Below are 20,367 nucleotides of genomic sequence, written 5' to 3'. Positions count from 1 at the left end.
ACTGAAAGTGCGGCCTCCATGGCGGGGTCTATCCCTGCGCTCTCGGATGGCACGATTTGCTCCGGATTAATGGCCGGAGTAGTTGCAGATGCGATCTCGCGGACACTGTCCGACGACAGAGTTATGTCATGCTCATGATGACTGTGCGGCGTACCTGACATGGGCTTGAATCCATCGAATATAAAGTCTTCGCGGATGTCGGAAGTGTAGTTTAAGTTTCCGAGAACCTGACCTGATGGCCAGGGGTGTAGCTCTCGATCTGCTCCAGATGGCCAAGCGAATTGACCCGCAGTGCGAAGCCGCCGAATACAAAGATCTGTCCGGGGAGGAAAACCTCACCCTAGACCGCATCATTGCCGATGACCAAAGGAGCCATCGAGCCTTATGGTGACGACACAGTGGAACTCTCAATGAAAGCACCAATGTCGGTGTCAAAACCAGCGGATCTCAGGTAGGGGGTTCCGAACTATGCGTCTAAGGCGGATGGTAACAGGAGGCAGGGGACACGATGTTTACCCAGGTTCGGGCCCTCTTGGTGGAGGTAATACCCTACGTCCTGCTTGATTGTTCTTGATGATATGAGTATTACAAGAGTTGATCTACCATGAGATCGTAGAGGCTAAACCCTAGAAGCTAGCCTATGGTATGATTGTATGTTGTCCTATGGACTACTAAAACCCTCCGGTTTATATAGACACCGGAGGGGGCTAGGGTTACATGAGGTCGGTTACAAGGGAGGAGATATACATATCCGTATTGCCTAGCTTGCCTTCCACGCCAAGTAGAGTCTCATCCGGACACAGGACGAAGTCTTCAATCTTGTATCTTCATAGTCCAATAGTCCGGCCAAAGGATATAGTCCGGTTGTCTGGAGACCCCCTAATCCAGGACTCCCTTAGGGGGGTTGGGGGTTTTGGAGGATTAATTTAGGGGTTTCATATATTGTTTTAGCTAGCTAATAGAGAGAAGTGACCTCTCTTATCTCTGCGCTTGGTCGACGTTACGTACTATACGTATAGAGAGAACTCGCGACACGCTAGCTAGTAAGCAAATGAAGGAAACCATTAAGTACACAAGATCGTCATGAACATATACAGATAGAAGTGATCGACCTCCTCCTTCTCTGAGAGATTGATCGAACAAAAAGTTTTCGTATATCTATCCAACACTACTAGCTACATATATACAATATAAGATCTCTTACAATCCCTAACATCCGAAGTCAAGTTCCACATGGTATTCTCCGGATTTATTGATGACGTGGTCAAGAAAGAATCCCGCGAATACCTCTTGAATTGCTTTTATGCGATCTTGTGGTAGGAGATCATCCCGCATCTGCGAGGTCTAAATCGAAGAAGAGGGTCAACACATGTGTATGAATGAAACTCAACACAAATGATGGTAATAAAATAAAATTGTGAATAATTTTGCTTACGCACTTCATATTGTTTTTCAGAGTAGCCCCGCTTATTCTTGGCCATCTCGTTGTAGATGAACTCGCAAACGTAGTATCCACATAAATCATTCCCGGCTTCCTACCACAAGCACTTTACGATAAATAGAGGTCAATCAAACTAATAAGCAAGCATGCTAAATGGTATTGATGAAACTAGCTAGAATCAATGGGAGATGCGCGGAACTAGGTAGTAGTACTTACTTATGGGTGTTTAAATTTCGGCTCGGTCGGCAGTCCCAGAGAAATTGCGGTGAACTCTTTCCAAACCCTGCCAGACAAAGAAAATAATTACTTGATATCAGGAAATGAACAAAGTTGCCGATATGGTGCGACAATCATTGATTGAACTTACTTCTAGAGCATCTCAGTCATGTTCGCATACTCCTGGGGATCTTTTTGTCTCGAGTCTAAGGCGGTTACTAGTCCCTGATCAAGCTTAATCTCTTAAGGAAAGAGTATTTTATCTTTGCTTTGATTTTTGAACAATTGCGGCAAGTTGTCCTCGGTATCTGTGACTCTATTTTTAACCATCCATTTATGTATGATATTTGGGTTAATGAACCCAATGTCATAGATTTGTGCTTTTCTGCATTCGACAATCTTCAATCTGCATAATATAGTGAGGATAATTATATATACATGCAAATGAAAGTGCTGAGCTATATATATAGAGACTTAATTACAGAAAGTAGTACTTACAGACAATAGCAAGCCACGAGTGATCTTTCGAGGGCCTTTGGATTGTAGAACTGGAAAAACTCATCAAAATCAACATTTAGCAGTTCTTGTCCAATGAAGTCGTGGTCGTCTTTGATTCTCATCGACAAAGCATCCTTCCCAGACTCGTGGCAGGTTTTCATGTACCATTGATGAAATCTTCACATCATCGTTGTTAGGGAGGACTTCCATATTTGACGAGAGGCTTCCCGTACTAGTATTTGAATTCGTCCGCCTCCATTATATCAAAATGTACATCGTCGGGCAGGTAATCACCAGGATTGGTACCGGGCAACATCTGCGGCAGATTTGTGATGATGTTGCTAGACACCTTGAGTGGGGGGCACGGTTGGTTCTCCTGTTCTCCGAGTTGGGGAATTTTTTCCCACTTCTTCGATCTGCTAACCTTTTTTCACTTGAAGTAGTTCCTGACCGCCGCGCATCTTCATATGTACATTTAAGACAGCGGACATGGTTGTCATCAGGCGGAGGCGATGGTGGTCACTTCAGGGCATTGATAGTGCGCTTCAGTTTCATCGGATCTATCTTCTCCTCCGGAGGTGGATGTTTCATAGCTCTTCGTGTTTCAAAGAAGTCCTTCACTTGGGCTTCATAGATCTTTGCATTTTCCTCCTCGGTCATCTCGTATGGTAACTTCTCTACAGACTTGAGAGATGGAGCGAATCTGTATTGCCTCCCTCCCTTGGTTGTACTGCTAGATGCTGAAGCGGCGACGTCTCTCTTCCGTTGCTGCTGACGAGTAGTAGAAGGAGGCGGAGTCCTCCGACGTGCCGGAGCAGCCGGAGCGGCAATGTCTGGCTTCCACCGTTGCTGACGAGGCAGAGGAGGAGGCGGGCTGCTCAAACACGCCGGAGCAGGCGGAGGAGGAGGCGGAGTGCCCCGATCACTCGCCGAAGGAGGAGGAGGCGGAGTGCCCTGACTCGCCGGAGGAGGAGGAGGCAGAGGCATCTAGTTCGGAAGCTTGATGTGCTCCTTCCGCCATAGACATGGAGTCTTCAGAGCAAGACCCAGCTGAGTCTCCCCTTCACCGGTAGGGTGGTCAAGCTCGAGCTCCTCAAATCCCTCCATTATTTCATCCACCATCACAACAGCATAGCCTTGTGGAATCGGACGGCAGTGAAAAGTTGCATCGGGTTCAGGAGGTGCAACAGAGCCGACAGCTGCCTTGACTTTGAGGTTCTGCCATTGCGTCATAAGGTGGCAATGTTGAGCCTACGTGATAGCATCCACGGGGTAGCTAGGAGCCGTGAAGTCAGGCTGCTGAACGAGCTCGGTGGAAGCCATGCTGCTTCTCCGCTGAGATGGCGGGGTAGCTTTTGGGGTAGCTCCGGCAGGTCGCTGGCTGTCAGCTTGTTCCTCTAGCTTTCGTACCCTTGCATTCAGCTTCTATAGTTCGCTCTGATCCACTTTCCTCCTCCTCTCCCGGGTTTTGTAACCGCCTGCGCCGGGAAACCCAACCTTCCACACACAATGGAGTCTGGTGTGCCACATGTTCGTCCAGGGTGCTCAGGATTCCCTAGGGCCTCTGTGAGCTCGTCGTTCTCTCTGTCGGGAACGAACGTCCCTTGCTGCGCTGCGGCGATATACTTCTGAATCTTCTTGACGGGTATTTCGAGTTGATTGTTCGTCCAAACGGACTTCCCTGTTTCAGGGTCCAAGGTTCCCCTGACTCCGAAGAACCAAGTCCTTGAACGGTCTGGCTGGTTCAGTGTCTCTGGTTCGACCCCTTTAGCAATCAGGTCATTCTCAGCCTTGTCCCACAACGGCCGGGCTTTGAGGTAGCCACATGACCCCATGCGATGGTGATGCTCCTTCTTTGCAGCATTTATCTTGTTTGTCGTTGACATCTTCTTACTCTTCTCCGATGTCTTGTAGGCCACAAATGCGGGCCAGTGATCTCTTATCTTCTCAAATTGGTCGGTGAATTCTAGAGTCTTCCCTTTGTCATTATACGTTGATTTCAACTCATTCTTCTACCTCCTGAATAGATCTGCCATCTTCTTAAGAGCATGATCCTTGGCCAATGGCTCTATAACTGGCTTATCTGGTTCCTCCTCTGGCGGTAGGGTGAAATTTTCCTTCAGCATGGTCCAAAGATCATCTTTCTGTCTAAAATTGACATAAGGAACTTGAGGGTCTTTGTTCTTAGGCTTATTCCATTGGTGGATGCTGATCGGGATCATGTCCCTAACAAGAAGCCCACACTGAGAAGAAAATGCTTCCTTGGTCCAGCTGGGTTCAATCGGTTTGCCATCGCCCGCGATTGCTGCGATCGTGAACCTTTCATCCCGGCGCAACCTTTTCTTTGGGCCTCGTCTCATTACTAAAGTTTGGCTCGATCCAGAGGGCTAGAAAATAAGAAAGAAGAGTTAATATGTGTACATACCAAAACAATTAATGCATCAATTAGCTAGTAAGTACAGGCTTAATTAATATATATACCTTGCCAGACTTTGCAACAGCTCCTCCTCTGTTCGGTCACCGGAGCCATCATCACGGTCGCCTTCTTCCACCGGCATTCGGTCGCCGGAGCCATCATGATCATGTCCTTCCTCCGCCATTGTTCGATCACTGGAGCCTACTTCACCCTCTCCTTCCAGACCATTGGTGTCGTTGAGATACGACATGACATCACCTCTGCCGAGGATTATGTCCCCCAACAATTGTTCTGCTTCCAAGTCTCGGTGCTCCATAGTTTCTGCAAATATTACAGCATGGCAATTAATATACAAACATGACAGATGGATATATTAGTGGCAAACATAGACCTAGCTAGCTCGACGCTTCTACTGTTTGGGGTGGCCTCGACAACGCTTCTAGGGTTTGGGGTGGCCTCGATGCTTCTAGGATTTAACAAAGTGGCGCCATTCTGGATGTGCAGAAAATGGTCCCTATTTTTCCTGATCTCATCTACCCTTCTATATGTCACGTTGTCTAGTGTCAAGGAATTCAAGAAAACCATGGCTTCATCATTAGCTAGAAGTAAAAGGCGCATGATGGTATGAAGCTCTCCAGAGTTATTTTGCAACGGAGTCTTGATAGGATAATTCGCTTTTTGGTACGTTGTTCAGCAAGAGCTTTTTGAATATCACTATTTGGAAGGCCTTTGATGAACTTCCTACCAAAAGGCGAATTATCCTATTGGGACTCCGTTCCAAAATAATTTTGGAGAGCTTCATACCATCATGCACCTGTTACTTCCGGCTAATTATGAAACCATGGGTTTCTTCAATACTTTGACATGAGAGAACGTGCACATATAGAATGGTAGATGAGATCAGAAAAAATATGGATCAACTTAATTATGCACATCCATAATGGGGGCATTCTTGATAAATATTTACCTAATATTAAAGGATGGAGGCTTTCATAGTTCTCTATAAGTCACTCCTTTATATCCGTTGACTTTATGCTAATTATAAAGATTGATGGCTGAGATTTCTCTTCACTTTTTCCTTCGAGCGATCGATTTCAACCTGATTTGTCCGACACATCTATCGGATAGGGTAGCGATCGATAGGACCAGCAAACGGACCAGTCCGGCAATCCCAACCTACTTAGTGATCAATTGGATCAAACCTAGACAAAGCCTTGGCCCGCCGCGCCGTGGCCGGCTCCAAGGCCGTCGTCTCCAGCCATGCTGGCGCCCAAGCCATCGTCTCCCCCTGTTGCATCGTCGGCTCCGAAGCAGACACCCAGCCCTTTGGCGTCGCCGGTGCCAAAGATGTCGTTCTTCACCCGCGTAATCAAGAGATCAACTTTCTCCATCGTTGACGCCGAAGCCAGAGCCAGCAGCTTCATGTCCATGTTCCGTCCGCCCGAGCCCAGCGAGGCGAACAAATGAGCTGCCGCTGCCTTCCAGAGTGTACCTCAGCCCGATGCATCAGGATAGTTTGGGGTTTCTCAACCGGTGCACCTCCGGTGAAGAGAAGATGCCCGACGTGCAGGGCTTCATCTTCCACGCCGACATGTATGCCAAGGACCCCTAAGCGCTGCAGCAGCTGTACCAGTCGGCCAGCGCTTGCGCGGTAGTTCCTCGGCGTGTCCAAAGTTCCAGAGCCCATGCATGACCAAGACCAAGTGCGCTGACTGTGGAGTCCAGACCAGCAAGCACTGGCAGCTGGAGCAGATCAGGGAGGAGCTGGTGCTAGTCCAAGACAGCGGGCTCAAGAACAGCTTCGGGTTCTACCTCGGCACGTCCAACAAGTGCAATACACCGTGGTTCATGCAAGAGTTCACAAGCGACTGGGAAAAGGGCACCGGCAGGAAGGGCGTGCCTGCGCTCCACAAGCTCTACGTCACACGGCGCGCCACTAACGACGACCTGAGGGAAGTCTACAGGGAGGATGGCGACGGGAACAAGTAGCCTGTCATGGACTCATGGTAGTCTATTTTGCCGACGCCGCCACACTACTGTCGCCGGGGAGTGCCCGTGGTCTCGGGCAAGAGCACGTTGAGCTGCCACAAGCGCCGCAGCCTCCGCCTCTGCTCTTCTTCATTACGATGATGACCTCTAAATCTTCATGGTTGACATAATGTGGGTGGGTCTTCTTCATGACGATGACAGCAAGACTGGGCAGAACTACATGGGGCCAGCATTAGCAATGCCAGCAAACGTTCTTGGTCCGGACCAGCAGCATATGGCTGCACCACTGGGCCTCCATGATGAGGATGTGCCATCGGATAATCTCAGCATGCCAATGGACCAATTCATGAGAATACTTCACGATCCAGTGCGAGCGCCAGCGGAGACGGTTGAGGTGGACTCTTTTGGGGATATCCAAGTTTGTGAAATTCAACGAGTATAGGACAGCGACACCGTACACTACAGTTATTTCCACTTATTAGACTGAGATATGCAAGTTCCATTTAGACTGACAGATCAATTAATTAATCCACTGGAGATGATTCTCTGGTTAATTTGGTTTGGTGGATTGATTTGATTTTCTCTTCGACAGTTCACCTTTGTAGCATTTCCATCTCCCGTGCGAGTAATCCTCCTCTGTCCTCTCCATGACCTACATCTGTGTACAACTACCGCAACTTCGTCAATGGTCACCCTCCCTGCTACCTCTTGAGCACTGCGTTGGTTTTTCTTTGAAGAGAAAAGGGTGATGCAGCAAAGTAGCGTAAGTATTTCCCTCAGTTTTTGAGAACCAAGGTATCAATCCAGTAGGAGGCCACGCACGAGTCCCTCGCACCTACACAAACAAATAAAATCCTCGCAACCAACACAATAAAGGGGTTGTCAATCCCTTCACGGTCACTTACGAAAGTGAGATCTGATAGATATGATAAGATAATATTTTTGGTATTTTTATGATAAAGATGCAAAGTAAATAAAGCAAAATAAAAACGATGCAAGAAATAGCTTGTTGATGGAAGATTAATATGATAGAAAATAGACCCGGGGCCATAGGTTTCACTAGTGGCTTCTCTTGAGAGCATAAGTATTATGGTGGGTAAACAAATTACTGTTGGGCAATTGACAGAATTGAGCATGGTTATGAGAATATCTAGGTATGATCATGTATATAGGCATCACGTCCGAGACAAGTAGACCGACTCCTGCCTGCATCTACTACTATTACTCCACACATCGACCGCTATCCAGCATGCATGTAGAGTATTAAGTTCAAAAGAATAGAGTAACGCTTTAAGCAAGATGACATGATGTAGAGGGATAAACTCATGCAATATGATATAAACCCCATCTTGTTATCCTCGATGGCAACAATACAATACTTGCCTTGCTGCCCCTACAGTCACTGGGAAAGGACACCGCAAGATTGAACCCAAAGCTAAGCACTTCTCCCGTTGCAAGAAAGATCAATCTAGTAGGCCAAACCAAACTGATAATTCGAAGAGACTTTCATTCCATTTGGACTCCGTTTGATATATATTTTTCTGCGAAACTCTGAAATAGGCAAAAACAACAATTCTGGGCTGGGCCTCCGGTTAATAGGTTAGGCCCAAAAATAATATAAAAGTGTATAATAAAGCCCAATAATGTCCAAAACGGAATATAATATAGCATGGAACAATAAAAGTTTATAGATACGTTGGAGACGTATCAAGCAACCCCAAGCTTAATTCCTGCTCGCCCTCGAGTAGGTAAATGATAAAAACAGAATTTTTGATGTGGAATGCTACTTGGCATAATTTCAATGTAATTCTCTTAATTGTGGTATGAATATTCAGATCTGAAAGATTCAAGACAAAAGTTTAATATTGACATAGAAATAATAATACTTCAAGCATGCTAACTAAGTAATTATGTCTTCTCAAAATAACATGGCCAAAGAAAGTTATCCCTACAAAATCATATAGTCTGGCTATGCTCTATCTTCACCACACAAAGTATTTAAATCATGCACACCCTTGATGACAAGCCAAGCAATTGTTTCATACTTTTGGTGTTCTCAAACTTTTTCAATCTTCACGCAATACATGAGCGTGAGCCAAGGACATATCACTATATGTGGAATAGAATGGTGGTTGTGGAGTAGACAAAAAGGGAGAAGATAGTATCACATCGACTAGGCGTATCAACGGGCTATGGAGATGCCCATTAATAGATATCAATGTGAGTGAGTAGGGATTGCCATGCAATGGATGCACTAGAGCTATAAGTATATGAAACCTCAACAAAAGGAACTAAGTGGGTGTGCATCCTACTCGCTTGCTCACGAAGACCTAGGGCATTTTGAGGAAGCCCATCATTGGAATATACAAGCCAAGTTCTATAATGAAAAATTCCCACTAGTATATGAAAGTGATATCATAGGAGACTCTCTATCATGAAGATCATGGTGCTACTTTGAAGCACAAGTGTGGTAAAAGGATAGTAGCATTGTCCCTTCTCTCTTTTCTTCTCTCTTTTTTGGGCCTTTTCTCTTTTTTTATGGCCTCCCCTTTTTTTAGTCCAGAGTCTCATCCCGACTTGTGGGGGAATCATAGTCTCCATCATCCTTTCCTCACTTGGGACAATGCTCTAAAAATGATGATCATCACACTTTTATTTACTTACAACTCAACAATTACAACTCAATACTTAGAAAAAAATATGACTCTATGTGACTGCCTCCGGCGGTGTACTGGGATGTGCAATGATGCATGATTTACATGTATGAAAGAATTATGAACGGTGGCTTTGCCACAAATACAGTGTCAACTACACGATCATGCAAAGCAATATGACAATGGAGTGTGTCATAGTAAACGGAACGGTGGAAAGTTGCATGGCAATATATCTCAGAATGGCTATGGAAATGCCATGATAGGTAGGTATGGTGGCTGTTTTGAGGAAGGTATATGATGGGTGTATGATACCGGCGAAAGGTGTGCGGTATTAGAGAGGCTAGCAATGGTGGAAGGGTGAGAGTGCGTATAATCCATGGACTCAACATTAGTCATAAAGAACTCACATACTTATTGCAAAAATCTATTAGTTATCGAAACAAAGTATTACGCGCATGCTCCTAGGGGGATAGATTGGTAGGATAAGACCATCGTTCGTCCCCAACCGCCACTCATAAGGAAGACAATCAATAAATAAATCATGCTCCGACTTCATCACACAACAGTTCACCATACATGCATGCTACGGGAATCACAAACTTCAACACAAGTATTTCTCAAATTCACAACTAGTCAACTAGCATGACTCTAATATCACCATCTCCATATCTCAAAACAATTATCAAATATCAAACTTCTCTTAGTATTCAGCACACTCATAAGAATTTTTTTCACTAATCTTGAATGCCTAGCATATTAGGATTAATTTCCCAATCTAAGTAAATTACCATGCTGTTTAAGACTCTCAAAATAATATAAGTGAAGCATGAGAGAATAATAGTTTCTATAAAACAAATCCACCACTGTGCTCTAAAAGATATAAGTGAAGTATTAGAGCAAAAACTATATAACTCAAACGATATAAGTGAAGCACATAGAGTATTCTAATAATTTTCAAATCATGTGTGTTTATCTCAAAAGGTGCGTACAGAAAAGATGATTGTGGCAAACTAACAAATAAAGACTCAGATAATACAAGATGCTCCAAGCAAAACACATATCATGTGGTGAATAAAAATATAGCTCCAAGTAAAGTTACCGATGGAAGTAGACGAAAGAGGGGATGCCTTCCGGGGCATCCCCAAGCTTTGGCTTTATGTGTCCTTAGATTATCTTGGGGTGCCATGGGAATCCCCAAGCTTAGGATCTTGTCACTCCTTGTTCCATAATCCATCAAATCTTTTACCCAAAACTAGAAAACTTCACAACACAAAACTCAAAATAGAAAATCTTGTGAGCTTCGTTAGCGAAAGAAAATAAAACACCCCTTCAAGGCACTGTAATGAACTCATTATTTATTTATATTGGTGTTAAACCTACTGTATTCCAACTTCTCTATGGTTTATAAACTATTTTACTAGCCATAGATTCATCAAAATAAGCAACCAACACACAAAAAACAGAATCTGTCAAAAAACATAACAGTCTGTAGTAATCTGTAGCTAACGCAAACTTCTGGAACCCCAAAAATTCTAAAATAAATTTCTGGACGTGAGGAATTTATCTATTAATCATATGCAAAAATAATTAACTAAATAGCACTTTCGAAGTAAAAATGGCAGCAATTCTCGTGAGCGCTAAAGTTTCTGTTTTTACAGCAAGATCAAAAAGACTTTCCCCAAGTCTTCCCAACGGTTCTACTTGGCACAAACAGTAATTAAACACAAAAAATAAAACCAAAACAGAGGATAGATAAATTATATATTAATAAACAGGAGCAAAAAGCAAGGAATAAAAATAAAATTGGGTTGCCTCCCAACAAGCGCTATCGTTTAACGCCCCTAGCTAGGCATAAAAGTGAAGATAGATCTAGGTATTGCCATCTTTTAATTTTTTTAGCGGAGTCATGCTCGAATCCGGGAGGTCCTTTACGTTTCCCTTCATATTTGGAAATTTTTAGATCTAAAGAGTAGAACCGCTTATTACAAAGGGTGATCAACATATTCATGCGGTGAAGATTCCCGCTAACAATCTTAAGAGGTTCAAGAGATTTTTTTAGTATTTTCGTTACTTCGCAAATTTTCTCAAAAACTTGGGTTTCTTCCTGGGTATGATGAGGCCCCTTTTGTTGAGGTAGTGTTCCCACTATCCCCTCTATAATTTTATGTGCAATACTGGGATCAATTTTGATAAAATTTCCTTTGGCAACGCAGTCCAAGAGTTGTCTATGAGACATATTTAGTCCAACATGAAAATTGCGAAGCAAAATTCTAAAATTCACCTCTAGGATGCAATTACGATAAGATTCCATCATCCTAAACCAAGCATCTTTTAATTTTTCTCCTTGTCTTTGTTTGAAGTGAAGAACCTCAAACTCGGGAGACCAAGGAGCGGATAAGGGACTAGCCATAACGACAAGCAAGCAATCCAACACACGAGCAAACAAGAAGCGGGCAAAAAGAGGCAGATAGGGAAAGAGAAGGAGGATGGAGAGAGAGAGGGCAAATAACACAGCAAGGGTGAAGTGGGGGAGAGGAAAACGAGAGGCAAATGGCAAATAATGTAATGCGGGAGATAAGGGTTTGTGATGGGTACTTGGTATGTTGACTTTTGCGTAGACTCCCCGGCAACGGCGCCAGAAATCCTTCTTGCTACCTCTTGAGCACTGCGTTGGTTTTCCCTTGAAGATGAAAGGGTGATGCAGCAAAGTAGCGTAAGTATTTCCCTCAGTTTTTGAGAACCAAGGTATCAATCCAGTAGGAGGCCACGCACGAGTCCCTCGCACCTACACAAACAAATAAAATCCTCACAACCAACGCAATAAAGGGGTTGTCAATCCCTTCACGGTCACTTATGAAAGTGAGATCTGATAGATATGATAAGATAATATTTTTGGTATTTTTATGATAAAGATGCAAAGTAAATAAAGCAAAATAAAAACGGTGCAAGAAATAGCTTGTTGATGGAAGATTAATATGATAGAAAATAGACCCGGGGCCATAGGTTTCACTAGTGGCTTCTCTTGAGAGCATAAGTATTACGGTGGGTAAACAAATTACTATTGAGCAATTGACAGAATTGAGCATGGTTATGAGAATATCTAGGTATGATCATGTATATAGGCATCACGTCCGAGACAAGTAGACCGACTCCTGCCTGCATCTACTACTATTACTCCACACATCGACCGCTATCCAGCATGCACCTAGAGTATTAAGTTCAAAAGAACAGAGTAACACTTTAAGCAAGATGACATGATGTAGAGGGATAAACTCATGCAATATGATATAAACCCCATCTTGTTATCCTCGATGGCAACAATACAATACTTGCCTTGCTGCCCCTACAGTCACTAGGAAAGGACACCGCAAGATTGAACCCAAAGCTAAGCACTGCTCCAATTGCAAGAAAGATCAATCTAGTAGGCCAAACCAAACTGATAATTCGAAGAGACTTGCAAACATAACCAATCATACATAAAAGAATTCAGAGAAGATTCAAATATTGTTCATAGATAAACTTGATCATAAACCCACAATTCATCGGTCTCAACAAACACACCGCAAAAGAAGATTACATCGAATAGATCTCCACAAGAGAGGGGGAGAACATTGTATTGAGATCCAAAAAGAGAGAAGAAGCCATCTAGCTAATAATTATGGACCCGAAGGTCTGAGGTAAACTACTCACACATCGTCGGAGATGCTATGGTGTTGATGTAGAAGCCCTCCGTGATCGATGCCCCCTCCGGCGGAGCTCCTGAAAAGGCCCCAAGATGGGATCTCATGGGTACAGAAGGTTGCGGCGGTGGAATTAGGGTTTTGGCTCCGTATCTGGTAGTTTGGGGGTACGTAGGTATATATAGGAGGAAGAAGTACGTCGGTGGAGCAACGTGGGCCCCACAAGGGTGGAGGGCGCGCATGGGGGGGTAGGTGCGCCCCCTACATCGTGCCTTCCTGGTTGCTTTCTTGTCGTAGGGTCCAAGTCCTCTGGATCACGTTCATTCCAAAAATCACGTTCCCGAAGGTTTCATTCCGTTTGGACTCCGTTTGATATTCTTTTTCTGCGAAACTCTGAAATAGGCAAAAAAAACAGCAATTCTGGGTTGGGCCTCCGGTTAATAGGTTAGTCCCAAAAATAATATAAAAGTGTATAATAAAGCCCAATAATGTCCAAAACAGAATATAATATAGAATGGAACAATAAAAAATTATAGAGACGGTGGAGACGTATCACTCCCTGTCAGGCGTCAGTGATCTTAGTTGCAAGACATGGCTACCTCCTGCGAGCCACGAGGCACGAGAGACTCACCATTCTTTCGCCGCCGCCACCCGTCGGCATCTGGTACTGCTCTTGCTATACCGTTGTACTGATCGGCATTCCATATCCCCATCAAACAACACAGGAGGCCCTTCCCCTTTAGTCGTACCCCATCCTTTTTACTTCTAGACGATTGTCCGAAGTCAAACTTCGTAAAAGTTGATTATATTTATATTGAAAATATCACCGTTAATATAATACTCAAGTTATACACTATAAAAAGTAAATTAATGATGCATCTAATGTTTTGATTTCATGTTGTGAATGTTGATATTTTTTCCATAACTATAAAATTGGTCAAACTTTACAAAGATTGACTTCAACAAATCATATATGCTGAGTAAAGAAGACCGGAGGGAGTACTTAGTTTTATATTCTACTCTTCCAACTTTCATTTTTCACAAGTTGTATAGTTGGAAGTAACATAAAATAAAATAAAATTATTTTGATCTCATTTTTCTTAGCAAAGTTTCACTTCTATGTAAAATCTGCCATTACTAAAGCTTGACATCACAATGTTTAGATCCTCTCACCGCCACTGGGGCCGGCCTTTTAGACCGATTGGGTAAGGAGATGCAGACAGATGTGGTTAGTTGATCTATCCCAAATAAATATGGGTAGTACTTGGGGTCTTGGTCCCTCGATCTCCTGCGACGACTACAAGCCTCCATGCTATATGGTAATACATTAAATTTGAGTCACTTAGCACATGCTATATGGTAATACATTAAATTTTATTTTGTTTTCATCAAGTTCGATTCACTTACCATGTGTGCATGTCATAATATGTACAGTGTTCCAATAAACCAATAAACTCAGACGGAGGGATACATACAGTCTTCATTGTCACCTCATATGCATTTTTTTAATAATATTCTTTTTAGCTAAAATTTTGAAACACAATAAACTTACACCTCTCTTGCTCGATAAACAACAAGAACCGACGAGAAGCCAAGCGAAGTGAAGAGAAAGTTTGAGTGTAGGTCCCTGACCCTCGAATTGCATGGGAGTATGGTGCGATAGAGGTAATGCCCACCAACATTACAAGTTTGAAGCAAGATTGAGTATTAAGGACAACACATGCATCCAATGGAGGTCAGAAGGTGGTGATGTTGACCATCGAAATAATTATGATTCGATGCATGAAGGGGCCGTCACAAACGGAGGGGTCTTGGGCTAGGGGGCATACATGTGGGGATGATGCATGCACCAAGTGTAGTTAAGATGGAATGAAGCCCGTTATCGTTACAAGTTCAATGGATTGCGAGATTTATGAAAGTGGTGTGCCAGAGTGTAAGGAGCAAATTCATCACCTTGGGATTGATCATGTTCATCGTGAGTGGTTAGACAATGTGACCACCATCGATGATGGTGGCTGGTGAAGTGGCAACGCGGATGGGTCATTTGAAATGTTTGAGATTTTTTTTCTCCCGTTGCAACGCACAGGCACATTTACTAGTCTCTTATAAATCTCGAGAGAGTTTGTCGGGTAGGGTCGGGAGGGGTAGGAGATCGACAACATTTTTTCTAGGGTTTGGATGTCCTCGAGAGTTGGTCGAGTGAGAGGGGTTTGATCGACATCCCCCCCTCCCTCGACCCCTCGGTGACCCTCGACCCTCTACCCTAGTTCCCGATCCTCGACCGCTTGGCAATCCTTGGAGAGTTGGTCGAGCGAGAGGGGGTTGATCGACGCTCGAAGAAGAAAAAATATAAGAACAAAAAAAGAGGAGAAGAAGAAGGAATAGAGGAGAAGAAGAAAAAAATATAATTATTCTATTTTTTCTTCTTCTCCTTTATTCCTTCTTCTTCTCCTTTCTTCTTTTTTCTTTTTCTCCTCTATTCCTTCTTCTTCTCCTTTTTTTTCTTCGTCTTCCTCTTCTAATTTTTTTCTCCTCTTCTTCCTCTCCTCTTCTTCTCCTTCTTCTCCTCCTTCTTCCTCTTCTTAATTTCCTTTTTCCTCTACTTCTTTTTCTTCTTCTTCCTTCTTCCTTCTTCCTCTTTTCATCTTTTTCCTTATTTTCCTTTTTCCTCTCCACTAACCTAAAATCTACTAACCTAAAATGCACTAACAACAACTAACCTAAAATGCAATATAAATCAACTAACCTAAAATGCACTAACCTAAATCAACTAACTCAACATATGAAAAAGGAAATGTTATCGAGGAGGGGGTATATCGACGACGACATACGTACATATATGGAAAAAATGTTATCGAAGAGGGGGTATATCGACCCCCCCCTCATGTATCCACATACATAATTCTATACATACATACATACATCTATACATACATAGCCACATACATATATAAATGGAAAAAATGCTATGAAAAAATATATATATGAACAAAAATACATATATACTTGGTAAATATTCTATGAACATCATTCCTCATATATATCAATGCATACATCCATGGATCATCATTGCTCATATATCCATAGTCATCTATAAAAACTTCCTATATATGAACAAAAAACTTTCTATGAACAGAAAAACATTTTTGACATATTTAGCATATTCTAAATTTTACTAACTCTTTTACAACCAGAAAAATTACTCCAAGTTCATGACAATACCCACACTCCATTTCACCAAAAACCTTCTGATCCATAGTTCAATTTTTTTAAATTTCATTCAAATGAAACTTGAATCAGATTCAAATTACTTCCTGAAACCTATTCTAAACCACTCCAAAAATTCTGAAATTTTGCCATCGCCTTTGTCTTGCATCAGTACCTCACCACAAAAAATTTCAGAAATTCCAAAAATGCCTAAAGCCATCTAGCATTTCATCAAACACCTTCTATATGCATTGTTCATATTTGTAAAAAATCAGAAATTGCAGAAAAGTGGACAGCGCGTTGCTGCTGCTCCACCCCTTCTCCTCTCCTCTCCTTCTGCTCTTCAATGCGTCGGGGCCAGCGGTGACCATGGAGCAGGGGCAGAGCAAGGGGCGCTCGGGCGCAAGGGGCGCTCAGGACCATGGGAAAGGGGGGCTCACTTCGAGGGGGCGGCGATGGCTGGAGTCCGGTGACGAAGACAGCGGGCTCGGGGCGGCACGCGGTGACAGGGACGGCTGGCTCGGGGCGGCACGCGGCGACGGGGATGAGGAGGCGGGCTTGGGAAGGCACGCGGCGACGGGGACGAGGATGGCGGGCTCGGGGATGCCGGCAATGAGGACGGCGCGGGCTCGGGGAGGCGATGACGAGGACGAGAGCAGCCTGGCATCATCGTCGGAGGAGAGGACAAGGAGATCGATCGAACTGAATGAAAATTTCTATGTGTTTGCTTATATAGACGAAGCATTGGTCCCGGTTCGTGGCACCAACCGGGACCAATGCCCCCCTTTGGTCTCGATTCGTGCCACCAACCGGGACCAAAGGTCTGACCTTTGGTCCCGGTTGGTGGCACCAACCGGGACTAAAGAAGGCATTGGTCCCGGTTGGTGCCACAAACCGGTACCGATGCACCCCATTCGTCCCGGTTGCTGCTACCAACCGAGACCAAAGGCCTTGTTCTGCCAGCGCCCAAAAGTTTAGTCCCACCTCGCTAGTTGAGAGGAGCTCGGAGTGGTTTATAAGCCCCACTGCGGCTGCCCTCTTGAGGTCCTCTCAAATGCAGGCTTACTGGGCCTAATCACACACTATGCTGCATATGGGCCTACTGGGCCTTCTGCGAGCCTGAATGCTGGCCAATGGTTGGGTTTGTCGTCGTATTTAGGCCGTGCTGGCCGAGTAGGTGGCATTTTTTCAAGCTTTTTGTTTTCTTTTTTTTCTTTATTTATTTTTATTTTGTTTCTACTTACAGCAAAATACTTACTGTTTTTCAGCGATTCTTTTTGCTTTTAGGTAATAAAAATTATAAACTTTCTATTAGTGCCATTAGTTTTCCAATTTGAATAGTTTAAATTTGATATTTTTGCAATTTGTGTGAATCACTAGTTTGTGAATAACTTTACTATAAAAATAGATTTTTGAGTGATTCTTTTTCTTGCTATTTAATATTATTGTGTTTTATCATTCTATTTAATTCGGTAATTTTTAGGTTATTCGAAATATATGTTTTAATCAAAAACAGATTTTTTTATTTTAGTTTGCTGTTAAAGTTTCAAACAAAAAATTTCTCAAAAATTCTTTTGCTATTAATGTTTTGAACAAAAAATACTTTGATAATTTTAGTTGCATAAATTTTATATAATTTTATAAAAGCTTTTTAGTTGATTCCTTTTGCTATTAGAGTTTCATTAAAGTTTTCTAGTTCATTCTTTAGGCTATTAGAGTTTCATTAAAGTTTTCTAGTTCGTTCTTTTAGTTTATTATTTTTGCTATTAGAGTTTCATAAAAGTTTTCTGGTTCATTCTTTTTTATATTAGTTCATTCTTTGAGCTAAATGACCCTGAAATTGAAAAACATTCGAATGAACTCTGAAGAGGTTAAAAATTGGCATGGTATCATAATTTCACCCACATAGCATGTGCTAAAAAGTTGAGTGGGTTACGGCAAAAACTGGATGCACTTCATGTACAAAATGGATAATCTCTTTCGAAGTATGAGGGTTTCGGACAAAAACTCATCTGTTACAAAGGATTTCATTTTTCTGAACTTATTTGAACTCTAGATTTTTTGTGTGTTCAAAATGCACCATTCAAAGCCACATCATCAATTTTCAACCTTTTTTGACTTCATTTGTTATTTTTCATGCATTTACAGATTTTTTTTGAGCTAAATGACCCTGAAATTGAAAAACACTACAAATGAACTCTGAAGAGATTGAAAGTTGGCATGGAATCTTCAATTCACCCACATAGCATGTGCTAAAAAGTTGAGAGGGTTACGAAAAAAACTGGATGCACTCCATGTACAAAATGGACAATCTCTTTTGAAGTATCAGGGTTTCGGATGAAAACTCATCTGTTACAAAGGGATTTCATGTTTTTGAACTTATTTGAACTCCAGACTTTTTATGTGTTCAAAATGCACCATTCAAAGCCACATCATCAATTTTCAACCCTTTCTGACTTCATTTGTTATTTTTCATGCATTTACTATTTTTTTATCTAAGTGAACCTGAAATTGAAAATGACTACAAATGAACTCTAAAGAGGTTGAAAGTTGGCATCTTATCATCATTTCACCCACATAGCATGTGCTAAAAAGTTGAGAAGGTCACGGCAAAAACTGGATGCACTTCGTGTACAAAATGGACAATCTCTTTCGAAGTATCAAGGTTTCGGACGAAAACTCATCTGTTACAAAGGGATTTCATTTTTTGAACTTATTTGAACTCCAGACTTTTTGTGTGTTCAAAATGCACCATTCAAAGCCACATCATCAATTTTCAACCCTTTCTGACTTCATTTGGTATTTTTCATGCATTTACTAATTTTTTTGAGCTAAATGACCCTGAAATTGAAAAGCACTATAAATGAACTCTGAAAAGGTTGAAAGTTGTCATGGTATCATAATTTCACCCACATAGCATGTGCTAAAAAGTTGAGAGGGTTACGGCAAAAACTGGATGCACTTCGTGTACAAAATGGACAATCTCTTTCGAAGTATCAGGGTTTCGGACGAAAACTCATCTGTTACAAAGGGATTTCATTTTTTGAACTTATTTGAACTCCAGACTTTTTGTGTGTTCAAAATGCACCATTCAAAGCCACACCATCAATTTTCAACCCTTTATGACTTCATTTGTTGTTTTTCATGCATTTACTGATTTTTTGAGCTAAATGACCCTGAAATTGAAAAGCACTACAAATGAACTCTAAAGAGGCTGGTAGTTGGTATGGTATCATCATTTCACCCACATAGCATGTGCTAAAAAGTTGAGAGGGTTACAGCAAAACTGGATGCACTTCGTGTACAAAACGGACAATCTCTTTTGAAGTACCAGGGTTACATACGGAAACTCATCTGTTACAAAAGGCATTTCATTTCTTCACATGTAACTGCAGTGATATTCTAGATCAAAGGCATCATCATAATAGTTGTGGAGAGAAAGTCTTCACTTTTTCTTCGCTTGTGTCCTTTGCTTATTGCGCTGTAACCATGGATAATCTTCATCGTTTAACAGGGTGCTCGGGTCAGCCTTGACTTTGAAGGGAGGAATTTCATGAAACTTTTCATAATCTTCAGACATGTATGTCTTGCCCTCCAATCCCACGATGTATCTTTTTCTTGAAAGAACTATGTGGCGCTTTGGCTCATCGTATGATGTATTCGCTTCCTTATCTTTTCTTTTTCTCGGTTTGGTAGACATGTCCTTCACATAGGAAACCTGCGCCACATCATTGGCTAGGACGAATGGTTCATCTGTGTACTCAAGATTGTTCAGATCCACTGTTGTCATTCCGTACTGTGGGTCTATCTGTACCCCGCCTCCTGACAGATTGACCCATTTGCACTAAAACAAAGGGACCTTAAAATCATGTCCGTAGTCAAGTTCCCATATGTCCACTATGTAACCATAATATGTGCCATTTCCCCTCTTGGTTGCTGCATCAAAGCGGACACCGTTGTTTTGGTTGGTGCTCTTTTGATCTTTGGCGATCATGTAAAATGTATTCCCATTTATCTTGTATCCTTTATAAGTCAATACAGTCGAAGATGGTCCCCTACACAACGAGTACAGCTCATCAGAAACAGTGTTGTCACCTCTGAGATGTGTTTCCAACCAACTGCCGAAAGTTTTGATGTGTTCACATGTAATCCAGTCATCACACTTCTCTGGGTGTTTGGAGCGCAGAATGTTCTTGTGTTCATCGGCATACACGGTCACCAAGGTAGAGTTTTGTAGAACTGTGTAGTGTGCTTGAGACCAAGAAT

At 42.5% G+C, this 20,367-nt stretch overlaps 1 pseudogene; it reads left to right on the top strand.

Annotated features, from left to right (window-relative positions):
- The first annotated feature begins 5,831 nt into the window (after positions 1-5,831).
- LOC123129661 (uncharacterized) lies at positions 5,832-6,730 on the top strand (annotated as a pseudogene).
- The last annotated feature ends 13,637 nt before the right edge of the window (positions 6,731-20,367 follow it).

The sequence above is a fragment of the Triticum aestivum genome, chromosome 6A (genome assembly GCF_018294505.1).
Source record: "Triticum aestivum cultivar Chinese Spring chromosome 6A, IWGSC CS RefSeq v2.1, whole genome shotgun sequence".
Lineage (NCBI taxonomy): Eukaryota > Viridiplantae > Streptophyta > Magnoliopsida > Poales > Poaceae > Triticum > Triticum aestivum.
This window is presented reverse-complemented; position numbering and strand designations above follow the sequence as displayed.